Below are 25,446 nucleotides of genomic sequence, written 5' to 3'. Positions count from 1 at the left end.
ACACACACACACACACACACACACACATATACATATATATATGCCTTATTGTTAAAATGTACAGCTGAAACTTATTGGATTTTGTTAACCAATGTCACCATAAAAATAAAAAAATAAATTTAATAATTAACTAATTAATTAATTTTAAAAAAACTCTACATGAGTAACATGAGATTAATGGGTATTCCAGAAGGAGCAGACACAGAGAAGAAAACAGAGAACCTATTCAAACAGTTGATTAGAACTTCCAAAATGTATGGAAAGAGACTCTTGAATTCAAGAAGCTAACAGAACACTTAATTATGTCAATGCAAAAAGTTTATCTCTAAGACACATTATAATAAAACTGTCAAAAGTTAATGGCAAAGAAAGAATTCTCAATTAAACCAGGGGGAGGGGGAAGACTGTAACCTACAAAGGAAACCTCATTAGATTATTATAAGAATTTTCAATAGACTTTACAAGCCGGGGGAAACTGGAATGAGTTATTCGCTATATTGAAAAAGAGAAACTATCACACAAGAATAGTATATACACCAAAATTACCCTTTAGATATGAAGGAGAAATAAAAGTTTTCTCATACAAACAAAATCTGAGGGAATTTACCACCACAAGACCTGCATCACAAGAATTGTTGAAAGGAGCTCTTCTACTTGAAACAAAAAGACAAAAGTACACAAAACTTTGAGTATGATGACAAACAGAATCAGGGAATTGCAACTCTATTTTAGAATATGGTATTAACCCTTTTTCTGTTTCAAAAAAAGAAAAAAGTGCAGTTTGCTGCCAGCATTTATTTAATATCATGGGTAGAACTGCTACGTTTTCTAGGATTTGACATTTTCAGTGATCAAACTACTAAAAATAGAATGCTATAAATAGAATGATGTCATTTGCTTCCAAGACTATTGATAAACTAAAGCGACGTGAGAATAATAAAAGTGAGATATTTCATGGCAAACTTTGAAGGTAAGGTTAGGACCGTAACCCAAGAGTTATCTCAGGGTAAACGCTGCATATGCAAGTGCCGTCAGTGAGTGTTGTAGCAAATGGGAAATGGGTTAAAAATTATGACATAAAGTTTAAAGGACAAAAGGCATTTTTAAAAAAGACTGTAACTTCTACAATTTGGAAAAGAATGCATGGCATAACAAGGGATAATTTGTCACGACAAAAATATAAAAGGAGAGAAGGAAAAAGACTGAAATTATACAGATGAATAAAGATGCAACTGTAAGATAAAGCAATATTGTATGTATGAAGCACTTTTTTTTATGAAAAGCTGATGATAACCATACACAAAATCTAGAGATGAGACATTTAACATAAAAAAAGAAAAAACGGAGCAAAAAGTCATAGAAAACCACCAAACTAAAACAGCAGACTGAAATGCAAAGGAAAAGAAACAATAAAGATACAGAGCAACCAGAAAACAAAAGATAAAATGGCTGCAGTAAATCCTCATAATCAATAATCAATCTAAATGGAAACAGACTGAACTCACTAAAAAAAAAAGGCATAGAATGCAGAATGGATTAAGAAACAAGACTCAACTAAATGTTCCTTCAGTAGACCTACCTCAGCTACAAAAACAAACAGGCTCAAAATAAAGTGGCGGAAGATGATACTCCAAGCAAATGGCATCCAGAGAAAAGCAGGGGTAGCCATACTTATATCTGATGAAATAGACTTCAAAATAATAATGGTAACAAGAGACAAAGAGGGACACTTCATAACGATAAAGGAGACAATACACTAAGAACACATAACACATCAGTATATATGCACCCGATCTTAGAACACCAAAATATATAAAGCAATCACTGATAGACCTACAAGGATAAAATGACAAAAAAAAAAAAAAAACAATGATAGTAGGGGACCTTAATACTCCATTAACAGCAATGACTAGATCGTGCGAACAGAAAGCCAATAAGGGAACATTGAACTTAAACAATTTATGAGGCCAAATGGACATATTCGATATTTAAAGAACTTTCCATCCAAAAATGAAAAAAACATATATTCTTCTCAAGTGCACATGAAACAGTCTCAAGGATAGATCATATGTTTGAACACAAAGATAGTCTCAATAAATTTAAGAAGACTGAAAGTCATACTAAGCATGATTTTTAGACCACACAGTATGAAACTAGAAATTAATTATGAGAAGCTGGAAAAACCATAAATAAGTAGAGATTAAATAGCATGTTATTGAACAACCACTGGGTCAAAAAAGAAAAAAAAAGAGATCAAAAGATACATAGAAACAAATGAAATTGAAAATATGACATATTAAAATTTGGGGGATGCAGCAAAAATGGTACTAAGAAAGAAGTTTACAGAATTACCAGCCTACCAAAAGAAACGAAAATATGTAAACAATCTAACATTACATATAAAAGAACTAAAAATAAGAGCAATGCCCAAAGTCAGTAGAAAGAAGGAAATAATAAATATTACAGAAGAAATAATTTAAATAGAAAAAAAGAATAGAAAAAGTTAATGAATCAATGAGTTGTTTTTTTGTTTGTTTGTTTGTTTGTTTTTGAAAAGATAAACCAAATTGACAAACCTCTGGCTAGACTAAGATAAAAGAGAAAAGACTCAAATAATCAAAATCAGAAGTGAAAGAAAAGTTACAACAGACAACACAGAAATAAAAAAGGATTATACAAGAATACCATGAAAGGCTATAGAGCTCCATATTAGATAACCTAGAAGAAATGGACAAGTTCTGGGAAATACATATCCTTCCTACACTGAACCGTTAATTGAAAGCCTATATACACCAATAACTAGTAAGACAATTGAGACAGTAATTACAAACCGCACAAAACACAAAAGTCCAGGGCCAGATGGCCTCACTGGTGAATTTTACCAAACAACCAGAGAAAATTTAATATCTATCATTCTCAAACTCTTCCAAAAATTTGAAGAGGAGGGAATACTTCTTAACTCATTTTATGAGGCAAATATTACTTTGATACCAAAACCAGCTAAAGCCAACACAAAAGTAGAAAATTAGAGACTAGTAACTATCATGAACATGGATGCAAAGATACTAAACAAAGTACTAGCAGATAAAATACAACAATACATTAAAAGGATCTTATGTTATGATCGAGTAGGGTTCATTCTAGGGATGCAAGGATGTTTTAATATATACAAATCAATCTATAGGATATACCACATTAACAAAATAAAAGGTGAAAATCATATGATCCTATCAATAGATGCAGAAAAAGCATTTGACAAGATACAACATTCATTTAGGATTATAACACTCAATAAAATGTGTATAAAAGGGAACTAGTTCAACGTAATAAAAGGTCATATATGACAAACCTTCAGCTAATATCACACTCAAAAATAAAAACCTTAAAGCTTTTCCTTTAATATCAGGAAAAAAACAAAGATATTCACTCTCACCACTGTGTTTTAACATAGCAGTGGAAGTCCTAGCCAGAGCAATCAGGCAAGAAAAAGAAATAAAAGAAATTAAAATTGGTAAGGAAGAAGTAAAACCATCACTATTTGCAGGTGACATGATTCTCTATATAGAAAATCCTAAAGATTCCATCAAAAGACTATTAGAAACAATAAACAAATATAGTAAAGTTGCAATATGCAAAATCAATATACAAAAATCCATTTTGTTCCTATATACTAACAATGAAATACCAGACAGAAAAATAAAGAAAACAAACCCATTTACAATTGCAATCAAAAGGATAAAAAAAACTAGGAATAAACTTAACAAAAGAAGTGAGTGACTTGTACACTGCAAACTATGAAAGAAATTAAAGAAGACACAAAGAAATGGAAAGGTATTCCATGTTAACAGACTGGAAGAATTAACATTGTCAAAATGGCCATATTACCTAAACCAATATATAGATTTAATGCAATACCCATCTAAATCCCAACTGCATTTTTCAAAGAACTTGGAAAAAAAAAAACCTCAAATTTGTATGGAACCACAAAAGTCCCCAAATAGAGAAAGGAGTCCTGAGAAAAAAGAACAAAGCTGGAGGTATCACAGTCCCTGACTTCAAACTATACTACAAAGCTCTAGTAATCAAAACAGCATGGTATTGGCAGAAAAACAGACACAAGAACAATGGAATAGAATTGAAAGTGTAGAAAATAAACCCACATGTATACGGGCAACTAATATTTGATGAAGGTGGCAAAACACATTGGAGAAAGGGAATTCTCTTCAATAAATGGTATTGAGGAAACTGGAAAGCTACATGCAAAAGAATGAAACTAGACTGCTATATCTGATGTGTACGCAAAAAAATTAACTCAAAATTGATTAAATATTTGAATATAATACCCAAAAAATAAAATACATAGAAGAAAACGTATGCACTAAAGCTATGGTTGTTCATTTCAGAGGGGTTCTTGTGAACTTGACCCCATAGGTGAGGAAGGAAAACAAACAAATGGAACCATATCAAACAAAAAAAGCTTCTGCACAGCAAAAGATACCATCAACAAAACAAAAAAGTAATGAACCAAATCACAGATGATACCTCCAATAAGGATCTAATATCCAAAATATATAAAGAACTCATACAACTCAGCAACAGCAACAATAACAAAAACTGTGTAGAAAACCTGAATAGACACCTTCCCAAGGAAAACATACAGATAACAACAGGTATGTGAAAAGATGCTCAACTTTACTAGTTATAAGAGAAATGCAAATCAAAACCATAATGAGATACCACCTCACACCTGTTAGAATGGCTATTATCAATAAGACAAGTAATAAGTTTTGAAGAGAATGTGAAGAAAAGGGAACCATCATACACTGCTGGTGGGAATGTAAAATGGTACAGCAAATATGGAAAACAGTATGGAGGTTCCTCAGAAAATTAAGAATAGAGCTACCATGTGAATCAGAAACCCCTCTTCTGTGTATCTACTCAAAAATTTTTAAAATATTTATTCATAAAGATATATGTACACCTACATTCATTACAGCATTATTCATGGTAGCCAAGACATGAAAATAATCCAAGTGTCCTTCGATGGATGATTGGATAAATATGTCGTACATATATATAATGGAATAATACTCAGGTGTAAGAAAAGATGAAATATTACCATTTGTGACAACATGGATAGATTTTGAGAGTATTATGCTAAGCAAAATAAGTCAGATGGAAAAGAATAAGAATCATATCAGTTCATTCATATGTAAGATATAAAACAGAAAGCAACAAATGAACAAACAAAACAAACAAATAAAAAAACTCATTGACACATACAAAAATATGGAGGTTACTAGAGGGAAAGGGGGTAGGGAGAGGGTGAAGAGGGTAAAGGGGGTCAAATATATGGTGGCGGAAGGAGACTAAACTTTGGATGATGAGCACACAATGCAACATACAGATGATGTATTATAGTATTTTATATTTGAAACTCATATAATTTTATTAACCAGTGTCACCCCAATAAATTTAAAAATAAAAAAGGAGAACAGAATTCCACATTAGAAGGTAGGCACAGGCAAGTCATAGCTATCAATTTTTCTCCTCTTCTGTCCTTAAGACAGAGGAAACTATGGGAAAGCAAAATTCTATACATACGTGCAGATATACTTAGTGCAAACAGAAAATTGTGTTGCATAAAAGCAATTGCTAAAAATTTTAAAATTTTCAACACAACCACTAGAAATTCAAAGTTTGGGGGTGGGGTAGGAGGAATAGCTGCTTATCAAAATATTATTCAAAGACTTTATAAGGTCACTGGATCATGGCTGTTACATTACTTCCCCTTAAACTGGTCATTTAATAGCTGATCATTTTAAAAAACAGAAAAGGGATACCATCCTTGTTTGCAATTTTCTCTATTATTGCCATAGAGAAACAGAGCTTTATTTAAGTGAGGGAGGCTTTCACAACATTATGTATCTAGGTAGAGAGAGCAAATCACTTTTGAGAAAATATTATTTGTTCTGAGAAGACTGGACCCTCTTAGTTGAGTATAAAGACTAGCAAGGGACTGATTATTTTTTTTAAATGGTGACTGGACAACCATATAGCCATGCAGAAATAAACTGCAGGTGCATTAAAGTCCTAAGTATTAGAAGCAAAACTGTAAAACTTTTAGAAGACACAAGGGATTTCATTAAAATAAGGCAAATTGGAGTGAGGAAAGGTGTCTTCAATAATATATAGAATAAGGCACAAAACACAAGAAAAATTGATCCATTTGACTCAAAATTTAAACCTTTAAAAAATAAAATAGCATAAACAGAATTTTAAAAAAATAGCAGTCTACTATAAAATGGATGGTGGTATGTCAAAAGGACACAGGAGCCAACCTAAAAGAGTTCTTAATGGCCAAAGCTGGAACAATTTGAGCAACAAAGTAAATAACAATAATATAGGATTGTAACCCAAAGATAAAGACAAACCTCCATGAGTCCACACTGATATACATAAATTATTGAATAAGTAAATATACGGGAATGAAGGGACACATGTTTCTTACAGAAAAAGTCCAATTAACAAATGGAGAGAGGGAGAGGGAGAGGGAGAGGGAGAGAGAGAGAGAGAGAGAGAGAGAGAGAGAGAGAGAGAGAGAGAGAGAGAGAATTGGAGGGAAATAACCCAATGGTCCTCAGAAGATGGACAAATAAACAAAATATATTCATTGCATGGAATACTATCAAGCAGTTTAAAGAACCAGATTCATATATATAAAACAGGGATAAGTCACAGATCCTATTTTGAGTAAAAACAAGTTGCAACAGGATAAGTATAGTATGATACCATTTTATGTAAAGGTTGAAAACACTTAAAATAATATTATATATCATTTGTGGACATATTAATATGTAATGAAACTACAAATACATATGAATGAGAATGATAAAATTTTAGGATAGTGATTACCTCTTGATAGGCAGATAAAAGAAATGGATAGGGAGAGTGGAGTTTTAGTTGTATCTGTAACATTTAAATATTTCTTATTTGAGAGTTCTGAACTAAATAGAAATATGTTAAAATGTTTATTTTGAAAAAAGATATATGGATGTATTTTTATTATTGTCAATTTTTTCCAAGTTCAAATGCCTTTTGGTTTGAAGAGTTAGCAAGGGAGATCACACCATAAGTATATATTGATCTCCAAAAAATCTTTAGATGTTCTAAGATGCACAGATATACATGCATCTCTTTGTGAATACCCAAGTGTTATGGGTTGAATATTGTCCCCACAAAAGATACTTTGAAGTCCTAGTTCCTGGTACTTGTGAATGAATAGATCAACTGAGTTGATAAAACTTTTATACCAGCAGAAACACTACGAACCTGGAATGAAAGGGACAGAAATTTGATGTAATAAAAGAAGAAAAATTTTAAGAGCAGAGCCATGGATGCAGAGGTCTGGGCTAATGGGACTTTCTCAGGCCAAGAGGGCAGTACTACTGACCTGGCAGTCTGTGAGGATGAGACCACAGAGCATCAAGCCACAGAAAATTATTCGCAAGCTGTGAAATTTAATAAAATATTCCCTGCTGAGTTTAGGACTTTCCTAGGATTCATGACCCCTTTTTTTCCTTCCAATATCTTCTTTTTGGAAAGAGAATGTCTATACTATGCCTGTCTCAACATTGTATTTCAGAAGCAGATCATTTCCAAAATAACCCATTTCTGATTAGACAGTTTAAAAGATAAGATTTGGCACATCGAGCTGATTATATTTAGTTAAGATTTTGAACTTAGAATTAATGTTGGAATGGGTTAAGACTTTTGGGGATGTTGGGATGAGATAAATGCATTTTACCTATGGAAAGGACTTGATATTTAGATAGAGGACATACTCTTATGGGATGAACTGTGTTCTCACCAAAAAATATATTGAGGTCCTAACCACCAATCTGTGAATATCATCTTATTTGGAAATAAGGTCTTTGCAGATGTAATCAAGTTAAGATGAGGTCATTAGGGTGGGCTCTAATCTAATATAACTGGTGTCCTTATAAATAACTGAAAAACTATAAATGGGATTGCTTTAATTTCTCTTTCTGATAGTTTATTAATAGTATATAGAAACGCAACAGATTTTTATGTATTAATTTTGTACCCTGCAACTTTACTATACTATTAGTTCTAATAGTTTTTTGGTGGAGTCTTTAGGGTTTTCCAAATATAAAAATAAGTAATCTACAGACAGTTATAGTTTTACTTCTCTGTTTCCAATTTGGATGCTTTTTATTTATTTTTCTTGCCTGATTTCTAAGGCTAAGACTTCCAATATTGTGTTGAATAAAAGTGGTAAGAGTGGGCAACCTTGTCTTTTTCCTGATCTTGGAGGAAAAGCTTTCAGCTTTTCAACATTGAGTATGCTAGCTGTGGGTTTGTCATATATGGCCTTTATTATTTTGAGGTATGTACCCTCTATATCCACTTTGTTGGGAATTTTCATCATAAATTGATGTTAAATTTTGTCAAGTGCTTTTTCTGCATCTATTGAGATGATCATAGAATTTTTGATTCATACATTTCAATATCAAAAAAACAAACAATTCAATTAAAAATGGGCAGAAGACATGAATAGAAATTTCTACAAAGAAGACATAAAGATGGCCAACAAACACATAAAAAGATGCTCAACATCACTAGCCATCGGGGAAATGAAATCAAAACTACAATGAGATGTCACTTCACAGCTATCAAAAAGACAACAAATAACAAATGTTGGTGATGATGTGGAAAAAAAGGAACCCTTGTATAGTGTTGGTGGGAATGTAAATTGGTGCAGCCGCAATGGAAAACAGTATGTAGGTTCTTCAAAAATTAAATATAAAACTACCATCTGATTCAGCAATTCCACTTCTTGGCATTTATCTGAAGAAAATGAAAACTCTAATTCGTAAAGATATATGCACCCCTATGCTCATTGCAGCATTATTTACTATATATATATATATATATATATATATATATATATATATATATATAGTAAATAATTGTATATATATTGTATGTATATATATATATATAATTTTTTATATATATATATATATATATATATATATATATATATATATATATATATATATATATAATTATCTGGAACTACCATATGACCCAGCAATTCCACTTGTGGGTATTTATCCAAAGAGAATGATTTAAAATTATATATACAATTAATAATTGTATATATATTGTGTGTGTGTGTGTGTATATATATATATATATATATATATATACTGGAATACTATCCAGCCATATAAAAGAAGTAAATCTTGCCATTTGAAACAATGTGGATAAACCTAGAGGATACTAGAATATTACGCTAAGTGAAATAATTCAGACAGAGAAAAACAAATACTGTATTATTTCACTTATATGTGGAATCTAAAAAAAACTAAACAAAATAACATACAAAACAAAACAGAAGGAGATACACAGATATAGAGAACAAACTGATAGCTTGGGGGAGGGGCAGTGGGATGGGCAAAATTGGTGAGTCAGATTAAGGTGCAAACTTTAAAACTATTTTAAAAAATAAAATAGCATAAACGGAATTTAAAAAAAAACAATCTACTATAAAATAAAGACAAATCTCCGTGAGTCCACACTGGTATACATAAATTATTGAATAAGTAAATATATGGGAATTAAGGTACAAACTTTCAGTTAAAAAATAAATCATGGAGATGTAATGTATAGCATAGAGAATATAGTCAATAATATTTTAAGAAATTTGTATAATGACAAATGGTTACTAGACATAATGCTATTTCATAGGCTTTTTAAATGTTGAATCACTAATGTTGTTCATCTGAAACTAACATGATATTGAATGTCAACTATACTTCAATTTAAAAAAGGAATTGTAAAACACCTTGTGAAGAGAAACACACACACACACACACACACACACACACACAGAAACAGACATGTGAAGTCAGAGGTAGAAATTTGAATTATGCTGCCATAAGCCAAGGAATGCCTAGAGTGACCAGAAGCTAAAAGAGGCCAGAATGAATATTTCCCTAGAGGTTTTTGAGATAGCAGGGCCCTGCCAACATCTTGATTTCACACGTATAACTTTCAGAACTGTGAGAGAATAAATATCTGTTGTTTTAAGCCACCCACTTTCTGGTACTTCATTGCAGCAAGAAACTAATACACTGAGTATTCATTTATATGAGGATGTATCTCTATGAGTCTGTATATATCGGGATGGAAACTTATTAAAATCTTTTTTCATTAAAGTTTAGTTGGCATACATCACATTAGTTTCAGGTGTACGACAAGTTGAATTGACATTTATATAACTTACAATGTAATCCTCATATTAAGTCTAATGACTATCTGTCACCATGTAAAGTTATTATGATATTATTGACTATATTCTCTGTGCTGTACACTATGTTCTCATGGCTTATATTTTTATTACTGGAAGTTTATATTTCTTATTCACCTTCATCTTTTTCACCCTTCCCTCAACTCCTTTTCCTCTGACAACCATTAGTTTGTTCTCTGTACCTACAAATCTGTTTCTGTGTTGTCGTTGGCTTTGTTTTCTGATTTGTTTTGTTAGATTCCACATACAAGTGAAATCATGTGGTAATCTTTCTATGATTTATTTCACTTAGTATAATACTCTCTCGATTCATCTATGTTGTTGAAAATGGCAAGATTTCATTTTTTATTACTCAGTAATTTTCCATATAATACATATACCACACCTTCAATGGACAATTCGGTTGTTTCCATATCTCGGCTATTGTAAATAATGCTCCAATAAATATAGGGATGTATATATAATTTTAAATCATTCTCTTTGGATAAATACCCACAAGTGGAATTGCTGGGTCATATGGTAGTTCCAGATTTAATGTTTTGGAGGAACCTCCATACTGTTTTCCATAGCGGATGCAACTATTTACAATCTCACCAACAATGCACTAGAGTTCCTTTTTCTCTACATCCTTGCCAACATTTGCTTTTGTTGGGAATTTCTTAATGAATATGTGTAACTCTCTGTGTCTAGGTACCTAAATACATAATCTACATGTAGTTCACCAAGAACAAGTGAAAGGTTGTGTAATCTATCAGGAACTCTCAAAATGAGTAGATAATTCCCCCCAATCTCATTCATTCATTCAATAAATATTTCCTAGGCTCCTTCTATGTTCTAGGTACTGGGAGAAGGCATGACTTAGACATCTTCAGACTGTTGAGTCTAGCGCTATGAAAGCCCAGAGGTAGAACCAACCTCCATTATCTACTTATGTCCATTCAGGCATCCTTTTATTTCTATTATCCTGTTACCATTCAAGGTAAGACAATGAGAAAGTGGATGAGTAAATAACAGAAGAATATTTATAAAAGATGACTGTGACATTTGAATCTTTCACCTTCATAATTTAGGTACTTGAAAACAGCATGATATGGTACTTAAGGGCAAGGACTCTCTCGTTACATCTGAGTTCAAATTCCAGTTGCCAAATGCTAGCTGTGTGACTTCTTGATTATAAAAATATTTTCATTTGTAATAAAAAGGAGGAGGGGCAAAATATATCGGAGCATTAAGAAGATCCGGCAAAATAATATTTATATTGGATTAATACAGGATTCTGGGAAACATGGCAGAGTGAGAAACGTCCTCAGATCTCTCCCTTTGAAACAACAATAAGCTGAATATCTAAAACTCAACAAAAAACACCCGAACTGCACATCAGCACGTCTGAGCGTGGGATCTGCACATAAGAGCTACCATACACAGGTCAGAACCCCGAGTGTTAGGTGGTGGACTGGGAGAAACAAAGAAGCTGGCTCTCACAGCCACCGAAGCTCCCTGCAGGAGGAGGGGGAGGGATGAAGGTGTGGCGAAATCCCTGAACAGCCCTGCCTGGAAGTGCTGTGAGTTCTATGCAGCCGGCGGCAGGGCCAAAACATCAGAGCAGAAAGCAGAGAAGTGGGACAGGAACAAAGAGAAACAACAGTTGATTTTTACCAGCCCCAGATGCAAAACTGAGGCTGAACCACAGCCTCCAACTCCCAACCCAGAGGGATCTCCCCCTGTACCCTCTGAGATCAATCATGGTGGAGCCCCAGGGGAATCTGAGCAAACGCTGCCAAGACTGTCACTGACACTGACAGGGACTGAAACTGAGGGTAGCGAGCGTGATTAAATATCTACAAGAAAATTAAAAAGGCATTATTAAGGCTTTATATAAAGAAGGGATCCAAGAGGCTTAGAAGCCACCTACTGGAAAACAAAAGTGTCCTCTTTGCAGCAGGCTAAAGACTTTCATATAATAAATCTTTCTGAAAAAAAAAAAACAGCAGAATACACTTCCATTAAAGCCCAAGTGCAGAAAGAGACCATTAAACACCATGAACAACCAAAGTGAAAAAGCATCTCAGAAAGAGAGAGAAAAATCTCCAGAAAATAAGCTTATAGACATAGAAATATGCGACTTAAATGACAGAGAAATCAGGATGGTATTTCTGGAAAAACTCAAGGAGTTCCAAAATGAGTCATATCGACAATTTCAGGAAGAGAAGAAAACAACTAGATGAGCAGAGCAAGGAAACTTAAATCCTCAAAAAGAATACAATAGATATTCTGGATATAACACACACACACACACACACACACACACACAAGAGTTTAAAAATGAAATAGCACACTTGGGAAATAGAGTCAACCAAATGGAGGAAACGATCAGTGATCTCGAAGACAGAAATGTAGAAATAAATCAGAAGAAAGAAGAGAGAAACCGAAGAATGAAAAAGAATGACAGAGAAATAGAAGAACAAGCTGATACCATCAGGAGAGGAAACAAAAGAATAATGGGCATTATCAAAGGCAAGGAAAAGTAGCAAAGACTAGAAAGCATTTTCAGACAAATAGTGGATGAGAATTTCCCAAATCTAAGGAATGAGCTGGAGCTTGGAATTCAAGAAGTCAATAGAATACTCAATTATCTCAACCCAAAAAGGCCTTCTCCAAGACACATTGTGTTAAATTTATCAAAAATCAGTGACAAAGACAGAATTCTCAAGGCAGCCAGGGAGAAGAAAATGGTAACTTATAAAGGAAAACCCATTAGATTATCCTCAGACTTCTCAGAGCAAACCTTACAAGCCAGAAAAGAATGGAATCAAATATTTAAACTATTAAGTGAAAGGAACTACCAGCTTAGAATAATGTATCCAGCTAAGCTCTCCTTTAGATATGAAAGAGAAATTAAGACCTTTCCAGACATACAAAAATCGAGAGAATTTTCCACTACAAGGCCTGCACTACAGGAAATACTGAAAGGGGTCAGCTCACCTAAAACAAAATGACAAGAAAAAAATACATAATTAGTAGTAAAGTGACTATCAGGCAAATAGAAGCAGAGGAATGTAATCCTTATTAAGAACAGGGCATTAAAAGCTTAAATAATAAGAAGAGAATTGCTACAGCAAGATAGTAATGAACGTTCAGCATACATAGGGACCAACTGAGACAACAATGACTGAAAAGGGGAGGATTCAAAGATTCAAATTCACAAAGGAGAATGGAGATAAGGTACACGCAGAAGAAAATGGACGACTATATATATAACTATCCTTTACATATTCGTAATGGTAATCACACACCAAAGATTCACCAATGAAGTATATAACATAAAACAAGAAGAACCAGAAGGAAAACCCACAAAAGCCAACTGAAATAAAGAAAAAAACACAAAGACGAGGAAGCAATGGAAACACCAAGCCACCAGAAAGCAAAAGATAAAATGGCTATAAGAAGACCTCATATTTCAATAATCACCCTGAATGTAAATGGACTGAACTCACCAATAAAAAGGCACAGAGTTGCAGAATGGATCAAAAATCAAAACCCAACAATATGCTGCCTCCAGGAGACACATCTCAGCTCCAAAGACAAATATAGACTCAAAGTGAAAGGGTAGAAAATTATATTTCAAGCAAATGGCATTCAGAGAACAACGGCAGTAGGGGTATACTCATATCAGATGAAACAGATTTCAAAATAAAAAATATAAAGAAAGTTACTGATAAAAGATACTGATAAAAGATCATAATGATAAAAGGAATCACGTACCAAGAAGATGTATTGGGTTAACAGAGTCCCAGGTACTCAAAAGCCAGTTCCTTTCTGTCCCTTGAATATGCAAAGTGTCTGTTTTACTAGATAAAGGTGTACTGTTTCTGACTGACAGAAGGGTGCCTGATTCATAGGATTTGAAATACAAATTTGAGATTCCCAAGGTCACTCTCTGTTCATGCATACCCAGTTTATGAGGATATTTTCTGACTTTATTTTGAATCAAAACAGAACAAATTTAACACACCATTCCAAATCTACCTTTAAAGACAATACAGCCAGAGGAAGCGTTGAAGAAAGTTCATGGTGCCATTAGGTATTACTAATTCTGAACTGTTAATAGCTACTATTACATCCACAGCACAATTGTGAAGAAAGACCTCAACTGGATAGATTCCAATGATATTTAACAGCCTCCTCCTGCAAGTTCTCAACTATCATAGAGTCTACGATCAAATTATATCAAGTAATATCATCAATCTGCAGGCACACTAATATCTAGGATCTGGCAAAACATGGTTTGAACAATTTCTCTGTGAAAAGCCTTGAATTCACTACTTCATCTAGACAGTAAATTAACATTATCCCCTTACCCCATTGGAGATGGAGGACCTCAACCCTTTTCAGATGTAGCTGGTGTGCTTTAGGCCCAAAAGTAGGAGTATATCTTGACATTCTTTATCTCTCATTCCCCAACAACTCTAGATATTACCCCCAAATATCTGAATCATTCTCACTCCTCCCTTTGGACTAATAAAAACTATAAATGCTGGAAAATGTTGCCTCAAGAGCTTTTCAAAGCTTGCATGCACTAGTTTCAGACATTTCTAGCTAAAATAACTTAAAACAATTTGCAAGAAAACATTAAAATATAGTAATAGTTCAGCAAATCAAAGCTTTTTAAATTCAGATTAGAAATAAAGCTCTAGGAGATGCCCATAGGCTGAGGTGAGGTAAAATATCAAGTCAACATGAAGGAATAGCTTCAATAAACAACTGCAGAAGTGTAGGGCATAAGTAAAGCATGAGAATCAGGAGCTGGGTTCGAGTCTACACTCTACCACTTACTAGCTGTATGACCCTGAGAAAATCACTTAACATTCTTAAATCTCAATCTCTTTATCTGTAAAAACATGGGATTAATGAATTTTCATTTTCTTTAGATCTTTGCTACACAAAATGTTATCCACTCCACACAGCAGTATCTCCATCATCCAAAAACTTGTTAGAAATACCAGAATCTCCTCAGGTCCAACCCAAGAACTTTTGACTCAAAATCTACATTGTTAGCAGATCTACAAGTGATTAATATACATTGAAGTTTGAGTACTGACATAAGTGAAATGGAGGAGAAATAAGGGGATTTGTATAATTTCATGAGTGAATTAGGAGGCCAAAGTTGGGATAGGTATGAATGGGGGGTTGAGGGATGTAGAAAAGTCTTGGAACTGTTACTGTGGGTTGGATAAAAGGATGGCAGAGAAGCCAGGATTTCCACTCTGAGATTAGAAAGCATGTGCTTACAGTAAACCCAATCCAAGTATTTTTTTAGAGGAGAAGAAATAAGAAGATAGCGAATATATAAATACTACCATTTAATGACTGAACATTATATGCTAGGTACTTTTATGTGCTATGTAATTATCATAACAATTTTACTAGATAGGTGTTGTCAAGAATTTAGAACAGTGTCTTGCATATAGTAATTATTCACTAAACATTAACTTTTATTTTCATTTGCAATAAATACTGTCTTAACCTGACAACCAAAGGAACTACAAGAAAGAGAGGATCCAAAGTAACAGACCCATATTCACTTCGACTTTAACTTCAACACAGAGGAAAGCAAAAGCAAACCAATGTTTGCTCAGGTTTCAAACGCTCTAAGTGAAATTTCTCTTTCTAGGAAGTTTTCTGGCTTTGCCTCTGGGTTCTTCCCACTTTCCATTGAAGATTGTAGACTCTTACCCTGGCAATAAGCAACTCTTAGCAAATAAGCAACTCTTAGCTTGAGGAAGTCAGAATAATTCTATTCTATTTATAAAAGGCAAAGTAAATTCCAGAAGAGGCAGCAGAACTTGGGCAGAGATTGGATTCCTTTGGAAGGAATCCATCCCAGGATCTTGAGAGAGGATATTTTCAGCCAGGGCAGTTTATTTTAGTCCTTCGAGGAGTGGGAGAAGCTTTTATGTCAATAGTCTATAGGGCTAGCAATCCCCACACCCCTAAGCTCTGGGCTAAAAGTGGAATCCTTCAATATCAACTGCTACTTTGGTAAGAAGTATCAGGATGGGAATTTTGAAGTCATTGACAAAAACCATTGAAACAAGTGTCAAAACCCTCATATGGGAACCACAAAACTTGGAAAGCTCCTGTGAGTCAAGGGGAATCCAAGGAGAAAAACCACAGTAAATCCCTGTTATCCTGTCTAATGCTAAAGCCCAGGCATTACATTTATGAATGAAATTTTGCTAATTCTATACTTTTGGGCATATCGCCATTAGTTGCTCTCCTTTAGACTATCCATGCCCCTTGTCATCCAGAGCTCTTAACTCTTTAGGAATGCACTCACGTGGCCCTATTCATTGACCTTAAGGTCATTATGATGATTGATAAAGTGCTTTTAAGCTACTGGAAGAAGAAAGCCCTGTGGGATTTAAAATGCTAAAAGGAAGCCAGGGAAGAATGTTCTCGCAATTTTGGCCTCAGATTGCCTTGTACAGTAATAGGGACAGATTCATCACAGTAAAGGACCAGGCCAGCAGGGGTGCACTGAACCCTATGCACTCTCAAAATAACAGGAATTAACCTGGCAAGCAGATCATATTGGACAAGTCTGCAGTAGGTTGAAAGACCTCCAAGAGAATACGAGAAGCTGCCACAAGTGAGTAGGACCAAAATAATGCTTGATACAGGAGATACATTTGAAAGTCTGCTACACACATAACGACCCCCTTACAACTCTTCTCTGATTTACAAATGTCTGTCCCTAATTTACATTACATGACTTAGTCTCCTGGCCAAAGTTGGTTTATCTAGGGGTAAGCATCTGACTCCAGCCAGATCCATCAGTACCCATTCTCTGTTACTTGTTAATTGGAAGGAACCAAGAGAGCCAGCCAGTATCTTTCTACGTGACTGAACTGTAACATATGAACTCAGGAGATAAAGAAGCTATCTCTTGCCCATTTTGTGCTCTAATCTGCTAAGAGAGAAAAAATTAGCAGAGAGAAACGGATATGATATGCAGAAAAAAAGAAAAGAAAAAATCACTTGGATTCCCAACAATTTCCCATTTCCAAAACCCAGTTCCTTCCCAAGATCCAGTCACATTCCTTTTGTGCTTAAACTAGCTCCAGCTGGTTTCTGCTTTTTGCAACCAAAGGATAGAAATGAATAAATAAAATGTTTAAAGGGGCAGCTGCTGCTCAGTTCCTGGTGGTGGTCACCATGCAGCAGTATAGGCCAAGTGATGCAATACATTTCAAGCTTTTCAAGAAATCTGCAAACTTGTATGTTACATGAAATATTCCACCTTATACACTGGTAATGAAATTAAATTTTGGAAAAATATTGTTCGATAAAAAGTATATCTATGGCCTGAATATTGTTTGTGGACCCCTGAATTGTGACCTCAGTCAGCAAGCTTTCTGTCTTAACTGCTGCTTCCTTATTTCTTCGATTTTTCATTTATTACTATATTATTTATATGTATCCATTCGTGCACTGCATTACACTGATAGCTGGGCCCACAGTTAGTGACAAACCTTGATCTATTTCCTTTTTGGTTTTGCTGATTAGCTAGCTAAACATATCATAATGATTAAAAATGTGGATTGTGAAGCCAAACTATCTGGTCAAATTCAAGTTCTGCCTACCTTAAAACTCTTATTTATCCTTCAAGACTCAAACATGACCTCTTCTAGTAAGTGTTCTCTGACTCCTCCTCCAATGTCAGCCACATCTTTACTGCTAATGTTAACGATTTGCTTACTTGTCAATTTCCCAATTCTTCCCTCCTTGAGTTTATTCAACCTCCCTCTAATCTTCGGTGTCCTTATTAAAAAATGGGTATAACCATATTGTGAATTTAAATGAGAAACATGCAAAGGGCTTAGCACGGTCCCTGGCATACAGTAAGTGATTAACAAATATTAGATGTTAGCTAGAACTTTGTCTCCAAGGTGAGCTCCAGGGCAAGGCTTAGGCCTCATACTTTTGTATTCCCAGCCTGTACCAAATAGAGGGTTCTCAGGGCATGTATGTTGAATGATCAAATAAGATGAATGAATGTTGCTTCCCCCTTTAAATACTATCTGCCTTATATAAATGGGATGGTTAATATATAGCCAGGTTTAAATAAACCAAAGCTGCAGATCCCATTCTGCTACAGCAGAAAAGCACCCTAAACTCCTCTGAATATTTTCTGCTCTACTACCATGCTATCACTGACCAACAAAGTACCCTCATCTCAGGGAACTATTAGAAAGACAACTTACCAAGGAACAAAATATAAACCATCTCAGCATCAGGTGACATTAGCTAGATAATAATATTCTTTGAGAGTTAGCTGTTTCCCTGAGACACTATGGAGGGAAAATGTTGACCTTGCTGCTTATCCAATAGTTGCTTTTGCCCCACCTATATTATCACCAAAAGCAAAGATTTCTCTAACCTCACTCCTTCCCTAACCCTATTCCAATCCCCTGTAGTCCACATTATGTTGATACTCATTACTTGCTTTGGTTATATGGTTCTTCCTGCTTAGAATATCCTTTCCTCTCTACTCTGGCTATCCAAATATTACTTATACCTCAAGGTCAGCTAGGCTTCACAGAGAAAATGACACTTGTATTGGATATTATTATATGCTTAGGAGCTTACCAAAAAAGATAAGGATGGAGCAGAAGGAAAGTTGGAAGTGGGGTAGTACATGTTGTAAGAAGAAGGACATTTCTGGAAGTCCTGATAACATGAACAAAGACATGGTATTTGTGAAGGACCATGCCACATTCGACTAGTAGCAGTTAGTTTAATGTGGCTCTTGTGATGAGGAAAAGTCACAGGCAATAAACATGAAAGGTAGATTGAGGACAAACTGTGAAGTGTCTTACTAAAAGGCAGGGATTTAATCCTGTAAGTGATGTGGAGTCTTTGAAGAATTCTGAACATAGGATTGGCAAAATAAAAACATGTATTTTAGAAATATCTTAATATATAAACTAGTTTAGAGTCTACATTAGTCTACTCAGGCTGCTGCAACAAAATACTAAAAACTGGGTGGCCTGAACCACAGGAATTTACTGTTTCACAGACTGAGGGCTAGAAGTCTAAAGGTGTCAGCAGGGTTGGTTCCTTCTGAGGACTATAAGGGAAGAATCAGTTCTAGGACTTTCTCCTTGGTTTGTAGATAACTACCTTCTCCTTTTGTCTCTCCATATCATCTTCCCTATATGTGAGTCTCTGTTGGTGTCCACATTTCCCCTTTTTATAAGGATACCAGTCATATTGGATTAGGGCCTGTCATAGTGACCTCATTTAAACTTGATTACCTCCATAAATACCCTGTCTCCACATAAAGTCACATTCTATGGTATCAGAAATTAGGACTTCAACATAATTTGAGGGACATAATTCAACCCAGACCAAAGGTCACAGAAATTGGAAGCAGATAAAACAACAGTAAAGAAGCTATTTTAATAGGACAGGTCAGACATGATGAAAAATTAAGCAAAGACACTACAAGTAGGGATGGAGAGGATGCAAAGATTCAAGAACCAAATCTGGAAGGGAAGGAGAAGGAGAATCATAGATGACTCTAGGCTTTATTGTTTGGTTGGTTATGTAATTGTTGATCAGGGATAGAAATGGGAGTGGAGGATTTGATGATAAATTCTGTTTCAGACTTATTAAGTGTCACGTGTCAAGATGTGTTAAGATGCTCAGTTAACAGATGAATGGATGGGTCCATGCTAAGGAAAAAAAAACAGCTTGGAGGTGAAGACTTGTTATACAGGTATTTAAATGGCAGCTGAAACTCTTTGTTGGATGAGATAGCCCAAATAAGAATTATACAGTGGCAAGAAAAGAATAAAAAGAGCAGTCAGAGAGTTAGGTGGAAATCCAACATAGAGTATTGTCATGTAAGACAAGGAAGGGAAGGTTTTAAAGAAAGCCTTCTTTAGGAAGGAATGTACAACAGCCTCAAATGGAGTAGAGTCAAGTTTGTTGAAATCCTAAAGAGAGAGCACTGGACATGACATTGGGAGATCTTTAGGTAACTTTGCAAAAATAGTTTCATTAACGATTTAAACAGAAACTGCAGAAAAACAGAGTGGTAATTTGAGTGAGTGTTGTTAAAGAAAGATTGATTTAGACCAGGGAAAGAATGTGTTTGCAAACTGAACATTAGGTAGTATAGACTATGTATAGTTGGGTTCAAATCTCAGTTCTGTCACTTACTAGCTGTGCAAACATGGGCAAGTTGCTTAATTTTTCTGTGCCCCAATTTACCTAACTGAAAAATGAATGAAATAATAGTATTTACTTCATGGGATTGTTGTGAGCATTATATGAACTGACACATGTAAAGTATTCAATAGAGGGCTTGGCACAGAGTAGGTCTTCAATAAATGTTAGCTATATTAGGTGAGGATGGTTGGATGGGTGAGAGAACCAAAGAAGAAAAAGAAACTGAAGACAGGAAAGAAGGAAGCTGAGGGAATGACTCTTAGAAGATATAAGAGAATGGATCCTCTTCTACTTAATAGCTGTGTGACCTTGGGTAAGTTACTTTTCTGTGCCTCAGTTTCCTTGTTATAAAAAGGAGATGATAATAGTGCCTACCTCACAAGGTTATTGTGAGGATTAAATGAAATAATACCTGAAACACATTACCCCACTGGGAAGGACGTGGAGAGAAGGATAGTGAATAGCTTAGAAAGTTTAAAAGAAATCATGTGTGCCAGCAAGACTGAAAGTTAAAAAAAAAAAAAGTTTCCAGATGAATAATTTTCACAATTTCATGATAGAATTAAACAGTGCTACAAAATCTTGAGATGTTTTCTTAAAAAGGTTAAACATTCTTCTAGTGCTAATAAATTTATTGTGATGTTTAATTATAATTAAAGTATGTTGAAAAGACTTTGTTTTTAATTTAAGTAGTTTCAAATGTGTTTGAAACCTTTTTCAGATAATTATGTTATAAAAATGGTTAATATGAAATTAAATTGTATTAGTTGACATGAATTCAGCAATAAGCTTACCAAGTCTTTCTTTAAAAGAATATTGTATCCAAAGCATAAAAACATAAACCATCTTGATTGTGTTAAAATGAACAACTAAAGATTCATCCTCCTTACTAGAGCAGAATTTTAAGTAAAATAATTGTTGACTATTTTCTTTAAAAACTGGCTTCCTACTTTACTCAGACTAAAAGTCAAAATCTTTGCAAGGACCTATATGATCAGGCCCTACTGTCCCTCTGACTGAATGTCCTACCACACTCTTCACCTCTCTACTCCAATGACACTGGCCTTCCTGCTATTCCTTGAACACAACAAGCCTTTGCACATTCTATTTCCTCTGTATAGAACACCCTTCCCTCAGGTATTCTCATGCCTGGCTCTCTCGCTTCATTCAGTTATATTCTTAAATATCACCATATCAGAGAAGTTCTCCTTAACTATTCTATGTCAAATAGATCTCCCCAATCCCAAGTGCCTTATATTTTTTCTCCCACCTAATCCCCACCCAATAAACATATTTGTTGTTTACTGTCCTCCATCAACACATCCTCATTAGAATATAATCTCCAAGGGGGCAGGGACTTTGTTTTGTTCATTGCTAAAATTCCCCAGTCTTATGCCGTGGTGGCACAGAGTGGATTCTCAGTAAGTATTTGATGAATGAATGAATGAATGAATGAATGAATATCACAACATAATGAACATAATGTACTTTTGTGTTGATACCTTTGTCTATCACAGCTCTCTACTCTTGAAGGCTGAGCAATAACTAGGAAGGAACTTAGACCAAAGTAAATGTATCAGCAAGCTGTTCTAGTCTAGGCCAGAACAGCCTAGCCTATCGGATATAGGCATCTGAGGAGGGGGATTGGGGATCAAAACTACTAGTGAAATGCAGAGAGAGAAAGAGAGAGAGAGAACACGAGCGCGCACGCGAGCGAGCACACAAAGTGTCCATTTTGCAATTACACCCCATGAAACCCTGTTTGCCTTCACATATACAGAAATTCTCTGCAATCCCAGAAAGCAGAATGAATGACACCAAACAATTTAAATTGCTCTGGGGAAGCCACTCAAAGACCTTGGAGGATTTATATTGCTTGCCTATGGTATTTGTTCATGGGTTCACAAACCTTTCTCTGTCATAGGAAGAAAATCATCTTTCAGTAATGATATTTTATTATCATTACTGCTAAGAACTGGCTAGTTCCCATATCCTGCAACTAGAAACTCTCTCAAAGAAAAACAAACCAATATGAACACAAAGGGACAATCAAATGTTAAAATGGAAGCTTAGCAGTCTCTAACATATTTCATGTATACCAAATGCAGGTGGCTGGCTATGGAACCAGAACATAGTTCCTTCCCCACCCTCTAAGCAAGGGTGTGTACAGCAGAGTTCAGTGGGTGTGACATGTACAAGTGGCTCTTGGCTTTAGGACAAGACTGTACTCCCACTGACGAAAGTAATCAGAAGAGTTCCAATTGACTTCATATTTCCCTTGTTTTTAGGAGCCCATAGGCCAATGACTTTGGGGAGAAAGAACCCTAAGTAAGGCTTTCTTCTTTATCTGAATCCAGTGGACTTGATGATATGGCCATTCACAATAAAATCATTTCGAGGTCTGGAAAACCAATTGAGGAGAGAGGGCATGGGAGAAGGTTAAATGTTGCCTAGGAACCTAGAGCTAACACATGCCCTTGATGGGAGTTGGCACTGGGGATGTAATGAAACCAGCACACTAAAGAAGGACGGCCCTGTGACTTGCGTTTAATACTAGAGACAGCTGAACTAGTATATTGCAGAGCACTAGGAGCTGTGGTATTCCATTGACCAAATAGAAACTTTCAGAGTGAAATACTAGCCCTAAAACCTCAAACAACATGTTTTATCTCTTTAACCTGTTGGATATCATTAGGCTCCATCCAGTCCTGCTACCCTCCCTAAGCAGAAACATGAGAGAGATAAACATGGAAGAGATGTCATTGGTCTGCCTGAGGCCTTCTAATAGTGTCCACCACACCAGTTATTTTATTTACCATCAGAGTGGAGCTAGTGAAGCCCTACTCCTCAACACAATATTCCTGACTGGACATGGACATGGGAATGGCAGATCAGCTAAGGTGGCCTTAGCTTCCCTATTGAAGCATCCTGCCCCTCTCCTTTTGTATGCCATTTTGACTTGGGTTCCTATCTCTTCCAGCTGGATCTCCCAGTCCCTTGGGCTTAGACATATGGATACCTGGTACTAACAGAAAGAAAATAAATGTGAACCAATGGAACTTTCACGTGACAGATGCTTGGTAAATGTTGGAATCAAATTCAACATTCATTTCTATATCCTAGAAAGAAACCTTGGCCACTAATTTGTTAAGAAAAGAGTCAGTGACACCACTCTACGTGGTCTTGACACATTATAGAAACCACTCAGCGGCGGAATCAGCCACAGGCAATGAATCTGACAATAATATTTGTAGAGTGAATGAATTTTTTCTCATTTGCACTGCCACAGCAAGTCTCAGGAAACAGAAATTTTAGCCTTCAGCTAAAACTGCCAATTTACTGCAGTTAACTAATGTGCAACTTGGCAATACTACCCAGTGTGCACGTTCTGTGAATCAACCGGATATTAGAACCAAGTTTGGAGGCTGGTATGAGGGAGAAAAATCTGTTCTTTCCATACAAATCCCCTCAACACTCGTAGTAGCATAGTAAGGTGAGTCATTACCATCCTTCTGGAAATTGAATTTCCAGCACAGATTTCCCTCAGTTGAACTAGTGCACTGTCTCTTTAAGAAGCCAGGCAAGATGGAGCCTTCCAACTCACAGCTAGAGGCTTTAAGCAACCCAGTGAGGATGCTGGAATGTGACAAAAAGAAAGAATGCCTGAAAGGGTAAGTGGAGGTTCTAATGACTGGTAGGGAAATTGAGGATCTAACCATACAAACATCAAACTCTGAGCGTGCCTATTCCGTAGGTAGCAACTCCCCTAGGCTCTAAAGCGCCACCCCTCCTCCCCTTCCCTCCCTTTCTTACCCCACCCTGCTCCACCCTCCGGGTCTTCCTTGAAAGAGTCTCCTTCTAAAAGGTGGCTCCTTCGCTGTCCAGCAGATACCCCAGTGATGGGGGCAAAAGAAAGGGGGAGGGGTTGGGTAGGTAAAATGAAAGGGACTTACTTTTGGATTCTGCGCCTCCGAAGGCATCCTCTCCTCCCAGCCCCGGGCCAGGGCCAACGGACGGGGCGGGGCTGGGGTTGAACTGATGGACTCGGGGCTCTCACTCCCTCGTACTACGAACCTACTTCACTGGAGAGTTAGAGGGAATGGGCACCGACTAGGGCCGGTATATACTCGATTTTAATTATCTCAAAATGAGACAGAAGGGTTTGAGAGAGTTGACTATGGGTGAGTGGAGGTGAGCTCTAAAACCCTCCTTTTCCTCCCTTTCTAGCTAGCTTACCCCGCCCAGCATTAGCGATATCAGAGGGCAATGGTTTTCTTTTTTCCTCCTTTTGGTTTCTCCCAGCTGCCGGTGTCAGACCCCACCCAGCGGCTCCACCCCATCCACTGCTACACATTCTGTCAATCACCAGCCCCTTTAAAGCTGCATCGCACAACTTCGGTTTTCGTCCGTCTTTGGCGAGCAGACAGAATCATGGGGCTTCTGGCCTTTGCAACAATGCCTCCGACCTTTCTGCTGAGTTTAGGAAGCTGAGGTTAGTTGCTAGTGGCGGCTTCCCCTCCCCCTCTGCTCCGAAGCTTTCACAGTCGACTCCACCCAAACTCCTTCCGGTTGGGCCCGGCCAAGCCATACCAAACCCCATCTCTTTTCCTTACTCTTTCTGGTGAAAGTGATTCCCTAGGCTGCCAGAATAGATCACCAAGAAAGTTTTTGCAGCACCCTCTCTGGCGCGGTCCACTTCCGTACAGTTTATGGAGGAAAGTGGCTACAGCAGATCCCTTGTCTCTGGGGCCTCTCTGTTTGGCCTGGCCCGGTATGCTCTGTCTTCTCTCTCGTCTACATAAGTCTCCAGATTTCCGACAACAATTGGAGGCGGGAGAGAGGGCTGGGATTCCCAGAAATGAGCTCCATGT

At 36.1% G+C, this 25,446-nt stretch overlaps 1 protein-coding gene across 3 annotated transcripts in view; it reads right to left on the bottom strand.

Annotated features, from left to right (window-relative positions):
* Positions 1-25,071, bottom strand: part of KLF8 (Kruppel like factor 8) — a 239,265-nt gene extending 214,194 nt beyond the window's left edge. For all 3 annotated transcript variants that reach the window (XM_011385057.2, XM_023525941.1, XM_023525942.1), the window contains exon 1: positions 24,529-25,071. The gene's annotated coding sequence lies outside the window, so the exon portion shown is untranslated. The remainder of the gene's footprint in view (positions 1-24,528) is intronic.
* Positions 25,072-25,446: the final 375 nt, after the last annotated feature.

This window comes from Pteropus vampyrus, unplaced genomic scaffold (genome assembly GCF_000151845.1).
Source record: "Pteropus vampyrus isolate Shadow unplaced genomic scaffold, Pvam_2.0 Scaffold651, whole genome shotgun sequence".
NCBI classification, from domain to species: Eukaryota; Metazoa; Chordata; class Mammalia; order Chiroptera; family Pteropodidae; genus Pteropus; species Pteropus vampyrus.
Note: the sequence above shows the minus strand (reverse complement) of the source record. Positions and strands in the feature narration are given on the sequence as shown.